Source organism: Lithobates pipiens, unplaced genomic scaffold, assembly GCF_037356315.1.
Source record: "Lithobates pipiens isolate NorthernLeopardFrog02 unplaced genomic scaffold, aLitPip1_a1.2 Scaffold_16, whole genome shotgun sequence".
Classification (NCBI taxonomy): Eukaryota; Metazoa; Chordata; class Amphibia; order Anura; family Ranidae; genus Lithobates; species Lithobates pipiens.
Window position 1 is genome coordinate 372,781,890 of NW_027507748.1, and position 22,462 is coordinate 372,804,351.

The following is a 22,462-nucleotide window of genomic DNA, read 5'->3' on the forward strand; positions in this document are numbered from 1 at the left end:
GAACATTTTTTTTTTGTTTTGTTTTGTTTTATTTTTTTGCTGTCTGTGCCACTGTTCAGAAGATTTCACCTCACTTTCTGTCCCAATGACAATTGGATTTAGAAAATGTTGGGTCGTTGTGGAAACAAGCCTTGGTGATAAAGCATCTGTGGAGGTACCTCCTTCTTAAATTAACTCTTATGCCATGTACACACGGTCTGACTTTCCAACGACAAAATCCATCGTATTTTTTCCGATGGATTTTGGCCCAAACTTGTCTTGCATACACACGGTCGCACAAAGTTGTCAAAAAATCTGATCGTTCTGAATGCGGTGACGTACCACATGTACGACAGGACTATAAACGGGCCAGTAACCAATAGCTTTTGTCTCGTAATTTATTTTGAGCATGTGTGGCACTTTGTCCGTCGGAATTGGCTACACATGATCATAATTTAAATGATCAGATTTTGTTTTTGGAAAATTTTAGATCCAGCTCTCAAACTTTGTGTGTCGGAAATTTTCCGTCGGAAAGTCCGACCGTGTGTACAGGGCATAACAGGAGTGAATTTCCCTTCCTATGGGTTGCTGTCCTATAACTTCCTGTTGTCTGCTCTAGAAGCTGTGTACAAGTGGCTAATAAGAGAGGCTTTGTATAAACGCCCTCCTCACTGATGTAGCTCTTGAATGGCAGTTTGTGTGCCTGGGCAGAATGGGAAGTGGTTAAAGAGATTTTCCTTATTTCCTGTATGTTGAAACTAAAGTAAATCTCTTTAATGTAGCCATGAGTATTAGTTAAAACCCAGCTGAAATTCTAATTCTTCACCACTATGGTCCTGCATTGCATGTGATAAAGTCAGCAAGAGGGGGGTATCCACACAGCAGAAGAGTAGCAGCTTTGTTGACCAGATCATGAATACCAGAACTAGTGGGGGAAAGCCTGCAAAATCAAAGCATAAAGAAAGTAATACTATAATATATTACATGCCCTCTGGACTAAACCAGTAGAGCCCTTAATATGAGGGAGAGACCCTTGATATGAGAGGGAGACAAATGTGATGTTTGTAAACTGACCAAAGTTTAGCTTTAAACAGTACTAGAAATGACTAGAAACATTTTGTGTTTAAAAATAAGTGGTGGCTGTTGAAGAAATAAGAGGGTAAGACTTCATGTACACTTGAACTACTTTGTCCGCTGGCCAAGGGAAAAACACGCCACAATTTCACCACAATTTTGCGCCCAGTGGTCAAAACGTTTCTATCCTGAACATGATTATTCAGCGTTCAGGAGAGGGAGGTTAGGGGAGCTTGAACTTCCCCTAACAGCAGCAGCTCCTAAACGATCCTAAAACCTATGTGTACTTGCAGTTTAGGCGATTTGGCAAAAAAACATCAAAAGCTTCTAAACTCAAGTTTAGGAGCTGCTAGTGTACATGGAGCCTAAAGCCCCATACACACTATCAGTTTTTTTGCTGAGTTTTTCCTTCAGTTTTACCAAAACCATGTAGTGCAAGGGCCTGCCTGATTGCATATAAATTGAAACTCCTAAGGTTTGACCTCATATTATATGGTTTTGGTAAATCTGAAGGAAAAACTTGGCAGAAAAACTGATAGTGTGTATGAGGCTTTAGATGACAAATAAGGACCAAACTCACACTTATTTATAAACATTGGTGCACAAGCCTGGCTTGTGTATAAACTTCACTTTTTTGCTGTCTGTGTACCATTATGGAAACTCACCATTTAATTTCTTGTCCCAGAGACACAAGAGCAAGCCAGAGGAAATCTCCCCAAAAGTCCCCTTTTAGACAGGTGTCCACATTGGAAGATTTCTTCTAACCTTCTAAAATTTAGAATTTTGCCAAATTTTTCTCCCCTTTGTAACAATGGTGATCAGTACAAATAAAAGAAGTGAACTGCCTCAATTTGAACAAAGACAATAACAAGTGAATTTTTAAAGAAAATTACATATATAGATCTTATCCTAAATCCACAACTTTTTTCATATATACTTCAGTACATTATGTAGTTGTGCGTTTGTGCATTAACCACTTTCAGACCGGACCATTTTGCTGGCTTAAGACCAGAGCACTTTTTGCGATTCGGCACTGCGTCACTTTAACTGACAATTGCGCGGTCGTGGGATGCGGCTCCCTAACAAAATTGACGTCCTTTTTTTCCCACACATAGAGTTTTCTTTTGGTGGTATTTGATCACCTCTGCGGTTTTTATTTTTTGTGCTATAAACAATGCAATACATACAGTGCAATGATTCTTAAACTTTTGTGATATGGGGGATGTTTTATCTAAATGGTAAGTGCATTTTTTGTGAGTTATGCCAATCTGAACTTATGGTTTAAGGCAGTGATTCAATCTCAAGGCACCCTTTAAAAATTATGGACAATCTCGAGGCACCCTATTCTAAAATGTAAAAACTACTCAGATAGTTTTACACAATTCATCAACATTCACACAGGTAGGACACCCAATGTTAGAGGTGATTTATTCTTTCAAAGGAAATCAACTTTTGCAAACTGGTACTGACTAGTATTCCAATGTTTCTCTTCTACCACACTCAGCTAATGTGATCCCACGCTGAAGGAGAGAGGTGGGGGGGGTTTGATAAACTGATGATGCCATTGGTCATTATAATGCTGGCAGCTAGAAGGTTATAATGGTGCATAATGAAAACCCATGGCTTTGTGTAACTAAAAGGCAGCCTTCATCCACATGCTAGGCACTGTTTAGGCATTTTTCCAGGGTGCCCCTGAAGAAAACTCAAGGCAAACATACCCTGGTTGAAAAAGGCTGGTTTAAGGACTTGCTGCCCACTTCTATTAAAGGAAACAAAAAACAAAACAAAATTTCTTACATCAGTAAGGGGTTCAGCTTCACAAGGTATTCTAAGCCAAAAAGGGTAACTATAAAAAACCAAGCCATCTGAATTACTCTTAAAAGCACTGCTGCTCTTGTCAGGATCCTTGAGACGCAGCTCTCTGGGTCCCCTGGTTTACTTGGGCTTAAGTTACAGCACTTCGCTGCAGGGACCCACTCATGGATTCTAGATAGGGGATCTGCTGTCACATCAGGTCTCTCACTTCCCTGAGACAAAAATTCCCACAGTCCCCTGGACTTGCCTAGTTGTCCTGGCTTCCTCAGTCTTCCAGACTCCCTCAGTCTCCCAGACTCTCTTAGATACCTCAACTAAAATAGTGCAAGTTCTGTGTGTCTTTTGCCTATCCTCACACAGCAGGGCCTAGCACTGTCATATTTTATAACAGGAATCATGGATTGAATGAGACCTCATATGTCATTTCAGTGCTTGCAGGAATTAAAAGTAGGGTTTTCTGCTTGGTATGTTAATATTGAGTCGATGGTCTGTTTATTCGAAAAGCACCCTCAATCTTCCATTATAGTGTAGATACTATAAGGAGCATTACTCTTATTATTGGAGAATGTGGAAAAACAGTGATACAAACCTCTTAAAAAAACAGACATGAGTTGAAACACAAAGCATGCCATGAACATGGAGAAAACAACAGTACAACATGCGATTAACTATTTTGTCATATATTTCAAAACACATATACGTGCATATTAGACATTTTTCATGCAATGAACATAAGATAAAGGCACCAAATTGCTACTGAGAATGATCTAAAAGCATATTTGTTACCTACAAAAATGTTCTTACATGCAGAAGTTCTCAAATTAGATAACATAACATGTTTCTTCCTGGTCTGCCAGTGCCTAAATTTAATTTTGATGTGTGAAATAATGAATTTACTCTTGGAGCCCCTGTGACTGACTGCTCAAACGGCACAAAAACTACAGACTATTGCCGATTACTAAGTATTGGTAACATGAACTTACACATTAGTTTTAATTCAACAATGTCTACCTACTTGCTCTATAGTTCAGTACACTTGCTTCACACCCCACAGATTCAAACTATTTTTTTTTTTCAGAATGGCAAGCCATTAGTTCTATGCATCCTAAAAGAACCTGATATATAAGGAATACTAATGATACAAGTATTTAATACATATATATTTAAGGGGAAAACTGAACATGGATAAACAAGGCTTTGTTTCCATGGAACTATTATCCAAAGTATACTTTATTTTCTATGTAATCTAAATATCAAAAGAAAGAGAAAACCCATTAGACCCAGCAGTCATTTTAAAACAATTAATGTAACTGTAAAATTATATATATATATATATATATATATATATATATATATATATACACATTTTATTCTACAATTTTAAAATGTTTTAAAAATGTTATTTAAAGATAAAGTAAAAGATTTTTAATGTAAAGGTGCCAAACAAAAGATAATTTCAAATAAGAGATTAGGCTGTAAAAAAAAGGGAGAGTAGGGGAGAAACTAGATAAGAGCTACATGGGGTTCAATATGGGTTTAGAAATGGTTAAAAAGGAACAACTTTTTTAATTATTTATTTTCTTAATTTTTCATTTAAAGGATGCTGGAATTGACAATGTATGCAGATGAAAGGTCAAGCCTTCAAATACACTGTACCACTTAGGTGAACACTGCCCAATAAGAGAACCAACGCTTTGGGAGGCGCATGAAGTTGTCATAAAGTTACCATCTGGAGGTAAATTGATACAACTTGCCCCACCGGCAAAGAAACAGAGGGGGCCTATGCCCTACAACTTGAGGTAGATGTTCTAGCATGCTAGGCCTTTCAAAATGTCTAATCTCCTGCAAACAGTTTGCAATTATCCAGTCTCAAAATACTACCCAACGTGTGCCTTATTTCCCTGTCGGATAGTCAATTGCGCTGGACACAGAACTAGTTCTATTGGCTAGCAAATAGCCACTGGGATACCAATTTGACATACTGGAGGGGGGTCAACTTAGTTAAAACCTAGTTAAAATCCTTAGATTATTTTATACCTACAAATCCAACATTTTTTCAAAGCACCGCCCCACTTGACGATCAGGCAGTTGAGGCCTTTCTTGGCAAACTTGTCCTTCAAATACTCAAAGTCTTCTATTGACAAAGAAATTAATCTGGAAGAGGTACAAAAAGGCCATAAAAACCTTGAAACCTCAGAAAAAACATGGCTTTACGCAGCTTATTATCAAAATAAAATTCTGGACACTGGTCTCCCTATCTTATCAAAATGTTTATTAAGCTTAGACAGGGCTCCTAGTTGGGGAAGGGTTCTTTACTCCTAACTATTTAAATGCTGCCAAAACCCAAAACAGACCATTCTCCAATTATCACCCCATTTCTTTCATCCATATTAAGAATAAGTTGTCAGCCAAGACAATTGCTAATAGACCTAATCTGGTGCTGCCTTGCTAAATTCGTAGGGATCAAGTAGAGTTTGTACCAGGCACACAGGCAGGGGAAAATTCTTACAGAATCTCAGTTCTGCACTATGCATGCCAAAGAAAATGTCCTTTAATGCTTCTCTTACTGGACATTTAAAAGGCCCTTGACTCTCTTGGTTGATATTATCCACACTTTGTGCTGAGAGGTCGGCCCTTTATAGTTAAATTTCCCTTTACTTATCCTGGACAACATCTATCAGATATCATGAATATCACTCAGACGTATTCTCAATACTGCGTGGCATGAGACAGGGCTGCCCCCTGTTTCTTCTACGATTTACACAGAGCCGGGGCTCAGGCACAAGCATGCACAAGTGCCCCATAGCAATTGGCTTACTATGGAGATACTCTGTGGGGGAGGAGCAAGGAGTGTGGGCGGGGAACCCAAGAAGAAGAGGGTTGGTGGCAGATAAGTATAACATGTTTGTTATTTTTATTTTTTTTTATCTGAACGTTTACATAAATCTGATTGCTTTCATAAATCCTTGCCAAGCTCTTTTTCTTTCACTGGGGTCCCTTCCGCTCTACCTTGCCTAAGTGTTAACTTCATGCCTTCAAAACTCTTACCAGGCCAATTACCCCCAACTAAAAACATTTTTACTAATATTCCCTGTTAACGTCTTCGGAAAAAAATACATATTATATCCTGACTTGGACCGATCACAACTGTTATAATGTTTTTATTGTGCAAACTGTGGTGATATGCCAAGGTTTTGTCATTTGCCATTATTCCTTTCAACTACATTCAATTCTGCATTTTTTATGGAAAGGCTCTCTCCATCAAGGCACAGTTAGTTTTGTAAAAAACAAAAAACAAAAAAAAACACAGGGCTGACTGAGCCTGCCAATTTTCCTTAACTATTAAAATAATATCAAGCTACACAACTAGCTCAAATGGTGCAGTGGCAAATCCACAAACACTCCTCTAAGGGAGGCATGCTTTTCACTACCCGTTATCAATACCTCCCAAAAGACGGGGTAGGATCACCGTTATCAATACCTCCTAAAAGATGAGGTAGGGTCACATGCCCTGTCAACATTCACACTGTCAGTGTCTGAGGCTGTCTAAATGTCACTCCCAAATTCATCTCACTGCACCTTCCAAAGCTTTGTTAAACAGAAAACCGAAGTCTGTACCAACACTCAATTTAAGCTGGTTACCCATATCCTCATGGAAAGTGAAGAGGGTAAGCCAGGGACTGGAAGTTTCTCACATTACCTTTTGCGGAAGTCAAATGTTGGGCTTCTCAGTAGAGATGGGCCGAACACCCCTCGAACAAGGGAAAAGTTCTGACCAGAACGGCAAACCTCATTGAAGTCTATGGGAGCCGAGCAGGAAAAATCAAAAGTGCAAATTTTGAAGGTTTATATGCAAGTAATTGCCCATAAAAAGGGGGAAAGGGGGTCCAGGTACTGTCCTGGAGGACATTATCGTAGTAATGCAATTTTATTTTATTTTTTAAAAACAATCGCTATTAACCACTTGTAAGTATTTATCCCCTCAATGACCAAGCCATTTTTTGTGATACAGCACTGCGTCACTTTAACTGACAATTACGCCGCTTAAACCAAACAAAATTTACGTCCCTTTTTTCCTACAAATAGAGCTATGTTTTGGGGGTATTTGATCACCTCTGCTTTTTTTTATTTTTTGCGCTATAAACAAAGAGCGACAATTTTGAAAAAAAAAAACTTTTTTTTTTACTTTTTACTATAATTCAAATCCAAAAAAATATATAAAAAAATGTATTCATCAGTTTAGGCTGATATATATATTCTTCTACATATGTTTGGTTAAGAAAAATGCAATAGGCGTATACTGATTGGTTTGCACAGAGGATATTGCATCTACAAACTATGGGATGGATTTAGGGACTTTTATTTATTTTATTGTTTTTACTGGTAAAGACATTGATCTGCGATTTTTGGCAGGACTGCGACATTGTGGTGGACAAATCTGACCCCAAATGACACTTTGTGGGGACCAGTGACATTATTACATTGATCAGTGCTATAAAAATGCACTGCTCAATATAAAAATGACATTGGCAGGGAAGGGGTTAACATTAAGGGGCAATTAAGGGGTTAACTGTGTTCCCTAGGTGTGTTCTAACTGTAGGGGGGGGCTCACTGGAACATGACAGAGATCACTTGGAACAGTAGATCTCTGTCATGTCATCTGTCAGAATGGGTATACACCTTGTTTACAAGGGCAGATCCCCATTCTGCCTCTGTACTAGGCGATTGTGGGTCACTGATGGACATTAAGTTCGCCTGACCTAGGGCACACTCCCAGAGAAAAAAAAATAGTCAAAACACTACAAATTGCAATTGCCAACACCCAGCTCATTAAAAACCCCATGCCAAAATGTAAAAAAAAAATTATTTGCCCCCGCCCCCAAATCAATACAAGACTCTTATCTGGGCATGGAGCCTGGCAGGTCAGGAAAGGGGGGGATAGCAGGCAGGCCTCCAGATCCTGCCCCCCTCCATGTGAATGAGTATGGGGTACATAATACCCTTACCCATTTACCAAAAAATGTCAAAAAGTAAGAAAAATAAAGAGATAATTTTTGACAATGTCCCCTGATGTAAATCCATCCTCAATCACGATGCCCACCGCACCCCCGGAACCCGAAAAATACTCTGTACTCATTGACGGCTGCCACGAATGCCTCCTCCACCGTTTGACAGTTCTTACATAGGTAAGTGCAGGGCCACCTAGTGGCATCACTGACCCAGCATGCACCGGTCTATGACATCAAAGCACCCCCCAGGTTGAGGGTATGTTGCCTGGTATGGTTCAGGAGGGGGTGCTCGCTTGTGCCCCCCCTTTCCTGACCTGCCAGGCTGCATGCTCGGATAAGGTCTGGTATGGATTTTGCGGGGAGCCCACACCATTTTTGTACTGTTTTTTTTTTTACCTGCCAGCTGATGACTCATGCTCTGGCCCAAACCGCTTACCCAACACTACTTCTCAGGTTATGTACCTTGAGAAGCTTACAGCTATGCAAACTGACACTATGAAAAATTTCAAAACCTTTTTTAAGTTTTATTGAGGACTGTCTGACAATCTGAACTTTACTGAGTTTGACAGCCATACCATGTCATATTGGGGGTGACATAACTTCGCAAACAGGACTATAAATTTGACACACATGCCTCAGTGTCACCTGTAAAACACAGAGGAGGACCCAGGTGTCAAACTGACAGTTAGGTCCCCAAAATGTAACCAGAAAATCAGATACGACAGGGGGAGCCTTTGCTGAGTAGGTATATCCAAGGTCTTAACTAGCAAAAAAAATAAACAATAAAATATGAGCTGAAAAAGTAGCAAATGGAGCTAGTCAGGTGTGCTCCACTGATAATGTGCTAACAAGGCATATGCTGATAGGGAACAGAGTGACTGATGCCTCTCTTTCACTATGTAATCACAGTCTGGACAGTATAACTTAAAGTCAGTTTAAAAAATAATTTCTCCAGAATGCTGTGCTGTCTGGCAAGTCTGTGCTGGCTGGCATCGATGTGTGCCAATTGCAGCATATGAGTTTTCCTCTGTAAAATTCATTTAGTTGCTGATTTACCCATATGTTTTAGGGCTGGGATGTAGTAGCATCACATAACTTTTATCAAGTAGACCACTACACTAACCATATTGTGTAGGATTAACTTAAAACATTTCTAAAAAGTCCCTCCCTCCCATGAGAGCACCATGGTAGGTATGTGGAATCTTGCTACTCTGGATCATGAATTTGAACCTATTGATGAGTTTCCTCCGGGTCCTCCAATTTACCTTTTCAGGTATAAAACATAATAGCAGATTAAATGGCATCCTCCCCCTTTCTATATTGCCCCTTATGTGTATCTACAGTAAAGGTGGCAAGAGCCTTATATTGTTGTCTTTTGAGGGATTCATGACTAATGTGAATGCATTTAAAAAACAATATTATTTAATATGTTGTTTTATGCAAGTACTGGAAAAATATAAATAATAGTTCAGGTACAGAGGCAGCAACTCAGCCCCATGGCGATACTGGTGTTAATTTGTTCACAGTGCTGTTTTATCCCCAACACAGCACCTTTGCACATAGATGGATCCATACATTCAGGTAGTTCTAAAGCGTTCACAAACTTTTCTTTATTTTTGTTACATAAAAGAGCTTCTCTCTTTAATGACTGAACTGAAGAATACCACAGTTAACCTTCTTCCAACCTCATACAGAGATATATTCTGCATATATTTTTAAAAGATTTACATGCAGAGCTACCAAAAATGCTTTCTAGCAGGTTACTGTATGTAGCTGAATGATTGACTACAGTACTTTGAGAAAAGACCTGAAGACATAATCTGACAACTGCAATAAGGAGTGTGAGATTTTTAGGTGTGCCCAGCCATCAGCAAAACTTACTGTAACCTAAAGAACAGTCTGCATTTAGCTCCCACCACTATACGCCAGGCATGGTGCCAGTACCAAAGCCTGGTTTCTCCATTTGGCTTAGAAATCTCTGTGCACCCACATATTGCAAAATGTTTATGGAATGTATATAATAAAATAAAGCAATAAAGCCTGCTTTATTAATTTTGTCAGCATCAAAAACAGCTAGAGAGGGCTGTAAAACAATAAGTCTTCCACTGCCTAGCATTTTGTCAACAGTGCATGTGTACAGATTTGCCTAGCATTTCAGACAAAACCACTGAACAATGGTTGGTTTCCAGTCCCCACACTTCCCTTTTGGGTCATGAGACAGCTCCTTCGGCAAACATTCTGTGAAATCTCATGCACAACAGGCAATAATCTGTCAAATTTCCATTCACTATGCTGTCATAATTATAGTTCTTATTAAAACCTTAATGAAAACAACATGCTAAGCAAGGCAGATGCAGAAAACACTTTATTATTCCTTCCGCTATAATGTCTATGTAGGCTCTTTAAGACCTCTTTTTTTTTCATTCTCTGAAAAGCCACCACGAAAATCAAACCAACCACAAAGCAGCCTTATGAAGGCAACTAGTGATTTAAAACTCCAATGTACTGCACACATTCCTCTTTAATCTGCGCCTTTTAATCTTGTTTCAGACCAAAGATTAGTGCTGGCTGACAACTGTCTGTCTTTGGCACGGGCTCAGCGGTCAGTCAAAATCTGAGAAAGAAAAACTGTAATTCAACAAAATAAGTATGTTCACTGAAACTTCATGGCAATTTACTATATACTTTGTTCTTGACAAAGGACAGGCCTACTGGATAAAAAAAGTAAACCGTGGAATGCCTACATTTTAGAGCTGCAATATTTCATTAGGTCTCACTCAACCAAAAAGACAAACAGAAAAAGTTTGTTCACAACTCCAAGACTGTAAGTGTTTGAAGAACATTTCAGTTGTCAGAAGCTACCAGTAAAAGTCTCTCTTTAATGGCCCTGCTGTGAAAAATAATAATGAGATGTATTATAGGAGTTATTACTAGAGTCAACCATAAGAGCTCTACCTTCGGACACTATATTATAAAAATCATTATTTGTAGATAATAAACCAAGTGAAACCCTAACCAACACTATAGTCTACAAAATTGGGTCTCAGTGACCTGTTCTTGTTGCCATATTCTTCTTATAATTTTCCTATAAGTCAGGAAACATGAGATAATTTGATCAGATATATGCAATGTTCAGTATACAGTTGTGCTCAAAATGTTGTATACCCTGGCAGCAATTGTAAAATTTTGGCATTGATATTGAAAATATGACTGATCATGCCAACAAACTGTCTTTTATTTAAGGATAGTGCAATCACATGAAGCCATTTATTTTCAAGGAAAGAGGGAGGTTGATTGGAAAATTGTGAAAGTGGGGGGGGGGGGAGAGCTGTGTGATATAGAGCTCCCTATACCCATTCACAAACCAATGAGTAATAATTCAAGGAAAGAGGGAGGTTGATTGGAAATTGTGAAAGTGTGTGGGGGGGGGGGGGGAGCTGTGTGATATATTGATTTTGATTATGATTTATTTTCACATATTTGTTGGATCCTTTTACATCATAATGCTAAAAGAAATCCCCCAAATGTCCCAGATCAAACGTTTACATACCCTGGAATGTTTAGCCTTGGTACAGACACAGAAGTTGGCACACACAGGTTACAATGGCAATTAAAGGTTCCCACATTTCCCACATTTGTGGCTTTTTAAATCACAATTAGTGTCTGTGTATAAATAGTCAATGAGTTTGTTAGCTCTCACATGGATGCACTAAGCAGGCTAAAAGAACAGTCAAAATACCTGCATAACAAGGTATTGAAACTTTACAAAGATGGAAAAGGATATAAAAAGATATCTAAAGCCTTCAATATGCCAGTCCGTATTGTTTAATCAGTTATTATAGAATCACTTATTATAGAAGTTGAAAATGACCAAGAAAGATTGCAGCCACAACTGGTGGAAGAATTGATCAAAGAAAAACACATAGGTAACTGCAGGGGAAATACAGGCTGTTCTCCAAAAAGATGATGTGGTTGTTTTTAAGGAGCATGATTCAATGATACTTGGACAAAAAGAGCTGCATGATTGAACTGCCACAGGGAAGCCTTTACTGCGCCAATGACACAAAACAGCCAATGAGGCATGTCAAGGTGTTGTTGGGCATTATTGTAACCAAGCTTTTTTTTGTGGAACTTGTGCAGTAAAGGCTTCTTTCTGGCAACTTGACCATGCAGCATTTTTTTGTTCAAATATCATCGTATTGTGCTCCTTAAAAACAAGCACACCATATTTTTTTCAGAACAGCCCATATTTCTCCTGAGGTTACCTGTGGGGTTTTCTTTGTATCCCGAACAGTTCCTGTGGCAGTGTGGCTTGGTATTGAGAGATCCCCAAATGTTCCACTTCTTAATAAGTGATTAAACAGTACTGACTGGCATATTCAAGGCTTTGGATAACTTTTTTTATCCTTTTTCATCTTTGTAAAGTTCCACTACATTTTTACGCTGGTCTTTCGGCTGTTCTCTTCTACCTCCTCATGGCTCAGTGTCTAGCCCGCTTAGTGCATCCATGTGAGAGCTAACAAACTCATTGACTATTTATACACAGACCCTGTGACCCTGTGACAAATGTGAGAAATTAACCTTTAATTGAAAATTAAGGATCTTAAAAACAATGTGATAATAAATGTCTTCATGTGATTGCTATCCTTAAATAAAAGACAGTTTTTTGGCATGATCAGTCATGTTTTTTTCACAATTTCTGCCAGGGTATGCAAACTTTTGAGCACAACTGTATATGCTGTGATTTCCACAGCAGTCAGTTAAATGCCTCCTTTTACGCCCCTTATGTTTCACTCCAAACCTTAATGCCTAAGTTTAGTGTTGCTGGTTACTGCTGTGGTTTAAAACTTTCTCCTCTGATCTCGCCACCCACACAACCATAATCTTCTGGTGCAGTGGGGGTTGATAGAGCAGAGGGAACTGTCATATGCACTCATCAAGAATACCAAATGTGACGGGAGTCACTTTGGGCAGAGGGCTTGTGAAACCCAGTTTATCTTGGAGAGTACTGGAATCTCCTTGTTCAGCTCCCCCGGCCCCTCCTATGTGTAAATCACCCTGTGTCTATTAGGGGCACAGGGTGACTGAGAACCCCAGTCGGGTCTGCCTAACCCTAGTAAACCAGACCGGCCTCATTGTGTCCTTTTACCCATGTTAACCTGGATTCTATATGTGTGGTTTGTGCTGAAATATTGAAGGGGTTCTTTCACTTGGGACAGTAATATTTCTGAATAGCCCTCAAAAAAATATGAAGATAAATAATTTCATCTTTCAGACTGCTAGATTGTTTGAGGTGTGGCTGTGTCCTGTTGTTCTATTGTTTCTGCCTGTCTTGGGAGAAACCTATAATGGTAGGTATATGTGTATGTGGATTAGCTGGGAGAGGGCAGGGAGGGTTTCTCCAGCAGCCCCTCCCAGATGACGGTCTACTTTTTAAATGTTTGAATACCTGTGTGCCATGTTACTGGAGGAGGTAAAGTTTAACTCCTGAGTATATATCTCTTTGTGCCTGTGTTTGAATAAAGAGTCATGTTTTCACCCTACACTGATGCTTCGACAAGTGACGGCACAGGCTAAGGGACTTTGGATTGTGCTGGTATCAGACAAATGAATCATATATGGTAGACATACTCATCATGAGTATGGGGGTCCGTGACACCAAAATGGCCATCCTTTCTGTCCTCCTCCTCCATTCATAGACACTGTACTATAGCTTCCCGAAATGAACTGCAATCTATGAATGGAGGAGAAGACCTTTCATCCATTCCTCCATCTATGGATCATTTTTCAATGTATAGCAGTACAGCTTCTGTGAATGTTGGCGGTGGATGGAAAGGGCAGGCATAGTTGCCACTCTAGCGGAGTGCCTGTCACAGGTCTCTAGGCTCTTTGAACACCCCTCCGCACCAGATGGGGATCAGAGGAGTATTCAACTTAAGCAGAAGCCAGCAGCACAATGGACACTTTTCACTGATAGCAAGTCATGTCTTTTGTCCTGACTTTTTTTTACATTGTTTAACATTTTTGACTAAACTTAGGCTTTAAATAATTATTTGATCTCCAGCAGATTTTGTAAGTTTGCCCACTTACAAAGAAATTAAGGGTCTATATTTTTTTTATCATAGGTATATTTTAAATGATAGAGACAGAATATCAACCAAAAATCCAGAAAAAAAAACACATAAAACAAATGTTATAAATTGAGTTGCAGTTCAGTGAGTGAAATAAGTATTTGATCTCCAAGCAAAACATGACTTAGTACTTGGTGGAGAAACCCTTGTTGGCAAGCACAGAAGTAAGACATTGCTTATAGTTGGTCACCAGGTTTGCACACATCTCAAGAGGGATTTTGGTCCACTCTTCTTTACAGATCTTTTCTAAAGCCCCATACACCCTATCAGCTTTTCTGCTGATTTTTCTCTTCAGATTTATCAAAACCATGTAGTGCAAGGGTCTGCCTGATTGCTTACAAATTGAAACTTCTAAGGTTTGACCTCATATTATATGGTTTTGGTAAATCTGAAGACACAAATCAGCAGAAAATCTGATAGTGTGTATGGGGCATTAATCCTTTAGGTTTCTTAGCTGTCGCTTGAGAACTCGAAGTTTCAGCTCCCTCCATAAATTTCCTATAAGATTGAAGTCTAGAGACTGGCTAGGCCACTCCATGACCATAATGTACTTCTTTTTGAGACACTCCTTTGTTGCCTTGGCATTGTCATGTTGAAAGACCCATCCACGGCCCATTTTCAGTATTCTGTTCTCAACCAAGATTTTACAAAATATGACTCCGTCCATTGGAACCCTCAATGCGGCAAAGCCAGTCTGTACCTTTAGAAGAGAAACAGCCCCAAAGCATAATGTTTCCACCTCCATGCTTGACTGTATGGATTGTGTTCTTAGGGTCATAATCAGCATTTTTCTTCCTCTAAACACGGCAAGTCCACCTCCTCAAGAAGGCACATGTACAGTCATGCCAGTGAACATCTAAATGTTTAAGAGAAGAATTGGGAGAATGGGCTGTGGTCAGATAAGGCCACAATTTAGCTCTTTGGCATTAAATAAACTCACCATGTTTGGAGGAAGAAAAATGCTGACTATGACCCTAATAACACCATCCCTACAGTCAAGCACGGAGGTAGAAACATGATGCTTTGGGGCTGTTTCTCTGCGAAAAGTATACACCGACTTTGCTGCATTGAGGAGCCAATTGACTGGGGCCGTGTATTATAAAATCTTAGATGAGAACCTTCTTCCCTCAGCCAAAACACTGAAGATGGGTTGTGAATGGGTCTTTCAGCATGACAATGACCAAAACATACTGCCAAGGCAACAAAAGAGTGGCTCAAGAAGAAGCACATTAAGGTCATGGAGTGGCCTAGTCAGTCGAAGATTTAGAGAAGATCTGTAAAGAAGAGTGGAGCAAAATCCCTCCTGAGATGTGTGAAAACCTGGTCACCAACTACAAGAAACATCTTACCTCTGTGCTTCCCAACAAGGGTTTCTCCACCAAGTACTAAGTCATGTTTTGCTTGGGGATCAAATACCTATTTTACTCACTGAACTGCAACTTAATTTATAACATGTGTTTTATGTGTGCTTTATGGATTTTTGGTTGATATTCTGTCTATATCATTTAAAACACAAATAGCAGAAAAACAAACGCTTCTGCACACAAGTGGATTACCAGGCAATCTATATTAATGTCACAGGCCTTGCTGCCTTCAAGGATAGGGGTATCCTAATAGTCAAAGATAAAAAGGGAAAAGAAGGGTGCACCAGCCTTGTGCATTATCATTTGGATACGTTTTTATTAAAAGGAATTAAAAAGAAAACTCACAAACAACTGTAGAATTCTTGCAATATAAATAAACACCAAATAGCAGCAATCCGTCACAGCCCTTGTACACACGGTCGGAGATTTCGACGGAATGTGTTCTATCGGACCGTATTGTGTGTGGTCTCCATCGGACTGTTTCCATCGGAGTTTCCGACGGACCAAGTTTTCCAACTTGTCCGTAAAATTTTCAGACAAAATGCTCCGATCGGACATACTCCGATCATGTGTAGCCTATTCCGACGGAGAAAGTGCCACGCATGCTCAGATCAAATTCCTAGACCAAAGCTATTGGCTACTAGCCTGAACGTAGTCCTGTCATAACGAAATAACGTCATCACGTTATGTACAATCGGATTTTCCAACAACTTTGTCCGACCGTGTGTATGCAACAGTTTCGGACAAAATCCGTCGGACAAAATCCAACGGATTTGGTTGGCAGAATGTCCGACCGTGTGTACAAGGGCTAAGACTAACAATACACTCCAGAGGTCACAGAGGCCACTGCAACTAACGCGTTTTGAAGGGAAAACCTTCTCCCTCAGAGCTCAGCAGTGTACACTCCTTCAGCAATCACCATATATATATGTACATATCCAAAGGATAATGCACAAGGCTGGTGCATCCTTCTTTTACTTTTTCTATCTTTAATTTAAAATACACCTACGATAAAAATTATAGACCTTTCATTTCTTTGTAAGTGGGCAAACTTACAAAATCTGCAGGGGATCAAATAATTATTTTGCCCATTGTATAACATAAGTGCAAGTGAACACATACTTTAAATCAGCCCTTTACCCATTGCATGAACATGTTCTCATTTGGTTCCTTTCCCCTTCTCTATTACAGAACTGGGACCCATTTTAAAATTTATTGTAAAGTATAGTGCAGTTTTTGTGCTACAAAGCCTAGCTAAGAATTACATATATACCCCATTTTGCCTCCTGGAATTGCCATGTCACACATTTTAATGAGGGTGCAAGCATGCCACAAGATTGTGGACATAGCACTGGGATTTGCCAGAAATCTGGTACCTGACAAAGCCTGCCGGCACTTCTGTGCATGTGTCGAGGCTTCTCATACAAACACTGCATGTCCCAGATACCAGAAATCAGCTGAGTCTGTATGCATGCACAAGAACCCACAGATGTGCTGCCGGGCCCTGCCAGGTCCTAAAAACCTGGCAGAGATATGTGCACGTGCCTGATTTTTTAAAATGGTGGTGCTGTACAGTGGCAGGCAGTTTGGTAACAAAGTGAGGGTGAAGTTCCACTTGAAGTTATTAGTGTAATGTTTACCATGTTGTGATTTAAAGAGGAAGTAAACCCTGATGAGTTTACTTCCTCTTTCATTCCCTGCAAAGGCAAAGCATAATGGACTACTATGCATCGCATAGTAGTCCATTATGTGTCACTTACCTGACACAGGAGCCAGCGAAGTCACCGATGTCCCCTGTAGTCTGGCGCATCCATCTTCTCGGTGGCGTCGCGCAGCTCCGCCGCTGTCATTCGGTGATGACACGCACGGCAGCTCCATCGTTGAAAATGCCGCGCTCAGTGCGCCCCTGTCTATGGTGCATGCACTGTAGACAGCGGTGCCTGTATTCGGGCAAATATCTCCTAAACCGTATAGGTTTAGGAGATATTTCTTGGACCTACAGGTAAACCTTAATCTAGGCTTACCTGTAGGTCAAGGTGTGTTGTAAGGGTTTACAACCACTTTAACATCATTACATATTTCCTGGAAGATATTTCCATTTATATATCACAAATACTGTTTTGTAGGCTGTCCATTTAATGGCTATTTCACTGCAGTCTCTCAGCCTCCCTTATAAGCAACTGCTTTAAATATATTGACAATAGGTAATAGGTAATTGAAGTGTATCTTTGCTTTTAACCTAAACCATTGAATTTCAGCTCCTCTTTAATTCTCATTTAAACAGAATTCCATCCAAAAATGGAACTTCCGCTTTAAGTGCAGGTGACCCCCTGACATGCCACATTTGGCATGTAATTTTTTGGGGGGAGAAGTTGGTACCCTGTTTTTACAGGCACCCAGCTCCCACTTCCTCCTCTGGCCCCACGGTGCCAGAAGGAAGATCACCTCTACCCTCTGCCTCCCTGCAATCTTCTGGGATACATCACAGGTCCCAGAAGATTGCCCGGCCATTCACAGCCTGCATGCACAGTGCGTGCCGACTGTGAAGCCACAGCTGGGCACCCACAGTTAGAATACTGTCGCACCGCAGAGAGCAGGGGGAGAGGAGCGAGACTTCCTGCACCCACATCAACGTGGGACAGGTGTCTGATTAACCTTTTGTAGCTGCTGACTCTTAAATGGGTGTAATTTTCACAATAGTAGTACATACCTCAGATGCAGACACTCCAAGCTTCCACAGCCAAAGTCTACCCAGGGCCCGCTACTCTAAGCCTGGTCATAGAGAAATGTGGTAGACTCTGATTGGGAAAAACACCTGGGACAGCCATCATTCTCTATGACCAGGCTACGCAGAGTGTGACTGTCTCAAAAGAGCTGGACACCAGAGAGAACATAATTCCTGGCCAAGTCATGGTAGAGCTTTGGTCTGTCTGCATCTGAGGCCTAGACTATCATTTAGAATTTGTATTAAGTTAACACTCTGGTTATTACTAATATTGATAATGTCTACATATTTTGCAAAAAAAAAAAAAAAAAGTGTATCAATACTTAAACCTAAAATATAGCTGCCTCACAGATATTGAGTACCATAGTTCAATATGATAAAACGGCCATTAAAAAAATGGATCACTTCCTCTCATGTGCCTAGGCTTCTTCCTTTCTGCTAGCCTTTACAGGTACCTGCAGGGTCCATAACATCATAATAGGCTAATTACACCCACTCCTACTCTGATCATTGTTTTACACTGATGATTTAATCACAGGGGCAGGTATAGAAATAGGAAGAGCTGTCAGATGATATCCTTTACCTTCCTTAACCACTTTCAGACCGGACCATTTTGCTGGCTTAAGACCAGATCACTTTTTTTGTGATTCGGAACTGCGTCGCTTTAACTGACAATTGCGCGTAGAGCTTTCTTTTGGTGGTATTTGATCATCCCCGCGGTTTTTATATAAACAAAAAAAGAGCGACAATTTTTAAAAAACGCATTATTTTTAACTTTTTGCTATAATATCCCCCAAACATATATAAAAAAAAAACATTTTTTTCCCTCAGTTTAGGCCGATACGTATTTTTCTCCATACTTTTGGTAAAAAAAAATCGCAATAAGGGATAGTTTTATGGCATTTTTATAAAAAAATTAAAATTTAATAGTAATGGCGAGGATCAGCAATTTTTATTGTGACTGCGACATTATGGCGGACACATCGGACATTTTTGACACACATTTGGGACCATTGCCATTTATACAGCAATCAGTGCTATACAAATGCACTGATTCCTGTGTAAATGACATGGGTAGTGAAGGGGTTAACCAGTGGGTGGCAGTGTAGGGGTTAAGTGTGTCCTAGGGGGGTGTTACTAACTGTGGGGGCGTGGCTGTGTGTTAGTAAACACTGATCTCTGCTCCAATCACAGGGAGCGGAGATCAGTGTCACTTGTTGCTAGGCAGAACGGGGAGATGCTGTTTACTTCTGCATCTCCCCGTTCAGCCTCCCCATTAAACAATCGTAGGCTTGTGCAGAAAGCAAACTGTAAGTGCTATATTATACATAATTTCTTATATGTTTGATCAAATGTATTTTCGATTTTTTTTTTCATGCCCGTTTCATTACCTTATGTAAAAATACATGAAAAATTGATTCATACCATAAGTTTGAAGGATACGCAATAGCATTTACTCTTAGTGAAATTATCATCCACAAAGTATTCCTGTTTTAGTGACACCAAGTCAGATTCTCAGGAATGCTTATTATTACTTATCACCGTGCCTCACCAGTCAAGTAGCTATGGTTCTTGGGCCATATGATGTGTGGTTCATAACAGAGTCCAGTAGAAATGATACCTTATACATTATTTGGTAGCTCCATCAATCTCACTGTATAGCCAAAGCAAGAATAGAGTCTGTTCTACATTAGTGAGACAAAAAGGGTTTATACCCCCCCCCACCCCCTTTCCACTGTACCTCACATCACAACCACAGAGTAGTTTCCAGCTAACTTTATTGAAGATTCATAACAAGGTAACCCGCTTGATCTAAAATACAGTACAGCCGGCCATACATGGATGGAAATTCAGCTGGTTAAGCAGGGACTGTATACATTTAGATTCATGTATGTGTGATCTATTGATTGACTTGTGTACAAGCAGCATGTCAGATTTTTCCCAAACGATAAGTGCTGTCAGCTATAGTTGGCAACACTGACCATTGTATCCAGACAGCGGGGATGGCTCCCCGCAGCCAGAACACAATACCACAGCTGGAAGGATTCCTTCATCCACATCTTTATGCAAATACACTCTGTGCCACTCCCACAATGCATATATATATATATATATATATATATATATATATATATATATATATATATATATATAAAATGATGTACTATGGCCATCTTTGTGTGACAATTTTATTTAAATCAATATATTAACTACTTAAGGACCAGGCCTCTTTTTCAGACTCTGTGTTTACAAGTTAAAAACACTTTTTTTGCTAGAAAATTACTTAGAACCCCCAAACATTATACATTTTTTTCTAACACCGTAGAGAATAAAATGGTGGTCATTACAATACTTTTTGTCACATCATATTTGCGCAGTGGTCTTACAAGCGCAATTTTTTGGAAAAAATTCACTTTTTTGAATAAAAAATAAGACGACAGAAAAGTTAGCGCAATTTTTTTTATATTGTGAAAGATAATGTTACGCTGAGTAAATTGATACTCCACATGTCATACTTCAAAATTGCGGCCGCTCATGGTATGGCGTCAAACTTTTACCCTTAAAAATCTCCATAGGCAACATTTAAAAAATTCTACAGGTTGCACGTTTTGAGTTACGGAGGAGGTCTAGGGCTAGAATTATTGCTCTCGCTCTAATGATCATGGCGATACCTCACATGTGTGGTTTGACCACCGTTTTCATATGCGGGAGCTACTCATATATGCGGGAGCTTCTGCGCATGAGCTCGCTTTAAAATATTTTTTTCCTTATTTATTTTATTTTATTTATTTTTACACTGTATTAAAAAAAAAAAAAAAAAAGAATTTGGTCACTTTTATTCCTAATACAAACATCCCTTGTAATAGAAAAAAGCATGACAGGTCCTCTTAAATATGAAATCGGGGGTCAAAAAGACCTCATATTTGGACTTAAATGCAATAAAAAAATGTAATTTGAAAAAATGACATTGAAAAAATGTGCCTTAAAGTGGTATGGGCGGAAGTGACGTTTTGACATCGCTTCCACCCTGCTATGGTATGGAGACGGGTGGGAGCCATCTTAGCCTCACTCGTCTCCATACCAAGGAAGTGACAGGACCAGATCACCTCCACCGCTCCCGATGGCTCTGATTAGCGGTGGAGGGCGCTGCCGAAGGGGGGTGGCACCTCTCCCGCCGCCTATAACGGTGATCTTGCGGCGCTGCTGCCGTTACTGAGAAAGGGACGTACATTGTTGTGCGGCGGTGCGTAAGTGGTTAAGATCTTTAAACAGAGCAACAAACTAGCCTTAAAAATATTAGAACACATTAATTACAAATCATTCACATTCAGAATAAAAATCTGAAAAAGGGTCCGGTTTATTAAGGGCAAAGCTTCTTTGAGTTTACATTTTTTGACACATTTTCAAGAATGTTTGTCTAATATGAGTTGTTTTATAGTAACGACCAGAAGTCCATTCAACTTAGAGGAATTGATCGTTCACCTGGAATCCACTAGAAAAGGAACATTTTAAAACGAAGTAACTATGAAATAACCTAACAATAAAGTTGAACACAGTTTTTATATTTTTCATAAAAGTAAAAAAAGAGTTTTAAAGGGGTTGTAAAGGTCTGTGTTTTTATATCTTAATGCATCCTATGCATTAAAGTGAAAACACCCGGCAGTCACCATTTTACTTAACTGAACCCCTTTATTCAGTCCTCTGGGATGTGCTGTCTCTCTCTCTCTCTCCAGGGGCTCCCGACTCTTGATTGGATAGATTGATAGCAGTGCAGCCATTGGCTCCCGCTGCTGTCAGTCAAATGCAATGGCACGAGTGCCAGGGCCGAGTCCTGCATTCGTCAGCTATGGATGCACCCGCAAGGTAACCCCGTTTGTTATTTTAAAAAAAAAAAGTAAAATTACCCTTGCAATAACTTTAACTATAGATATCATTTTAATAGAAATTTCTGTTTCATTAACTCATAAGTTAAAAGGTGAATTACATACTAAATATTTGTCACCTGAACTATTAAGGTATGTTTCATATTATTACTAATTGTATTCACTAATGAATAACATTATTAACGATTGATACTTGTTATTTGAACTGTATTACGTATTAATATACTGTAAATGTATTTTATTTAATTCAATAAACATATACATTTGTATACAGGCCCTATACTTCCTTTAGGGCATAACTGCTTATGTGAAAGATTTTATTTGCACACTACCAAATAAAGTTTGGCAAGAGGAACTGAACACTCATATTTGTGTTTTAACATCAAGGCAATGCAAATGTGCAAATTAAAACTATTTTCAATTGTATTTAAGTTAGTAAATGATAGTCTACCCTAACCAAGTAATTAACTATAAAGGTCCT

General features: G+C 39.4%; 1 protein-coding gene across 5 annotated transcripts in view; it reads right to left on the reverse strand.

Annotated features, from left to right (window-relative positions):
• The window catches only part of BCAS3 (BCAS3 microtubule associated cell migration factor), a 1,583,483-nt gene that overhangs the window by 816,229 nt on the left and 744,792 nt on the right, over positions 1-22,462 (reverse strand). The gene's annotated exons all lie outside the window — the stretch shown is intronic.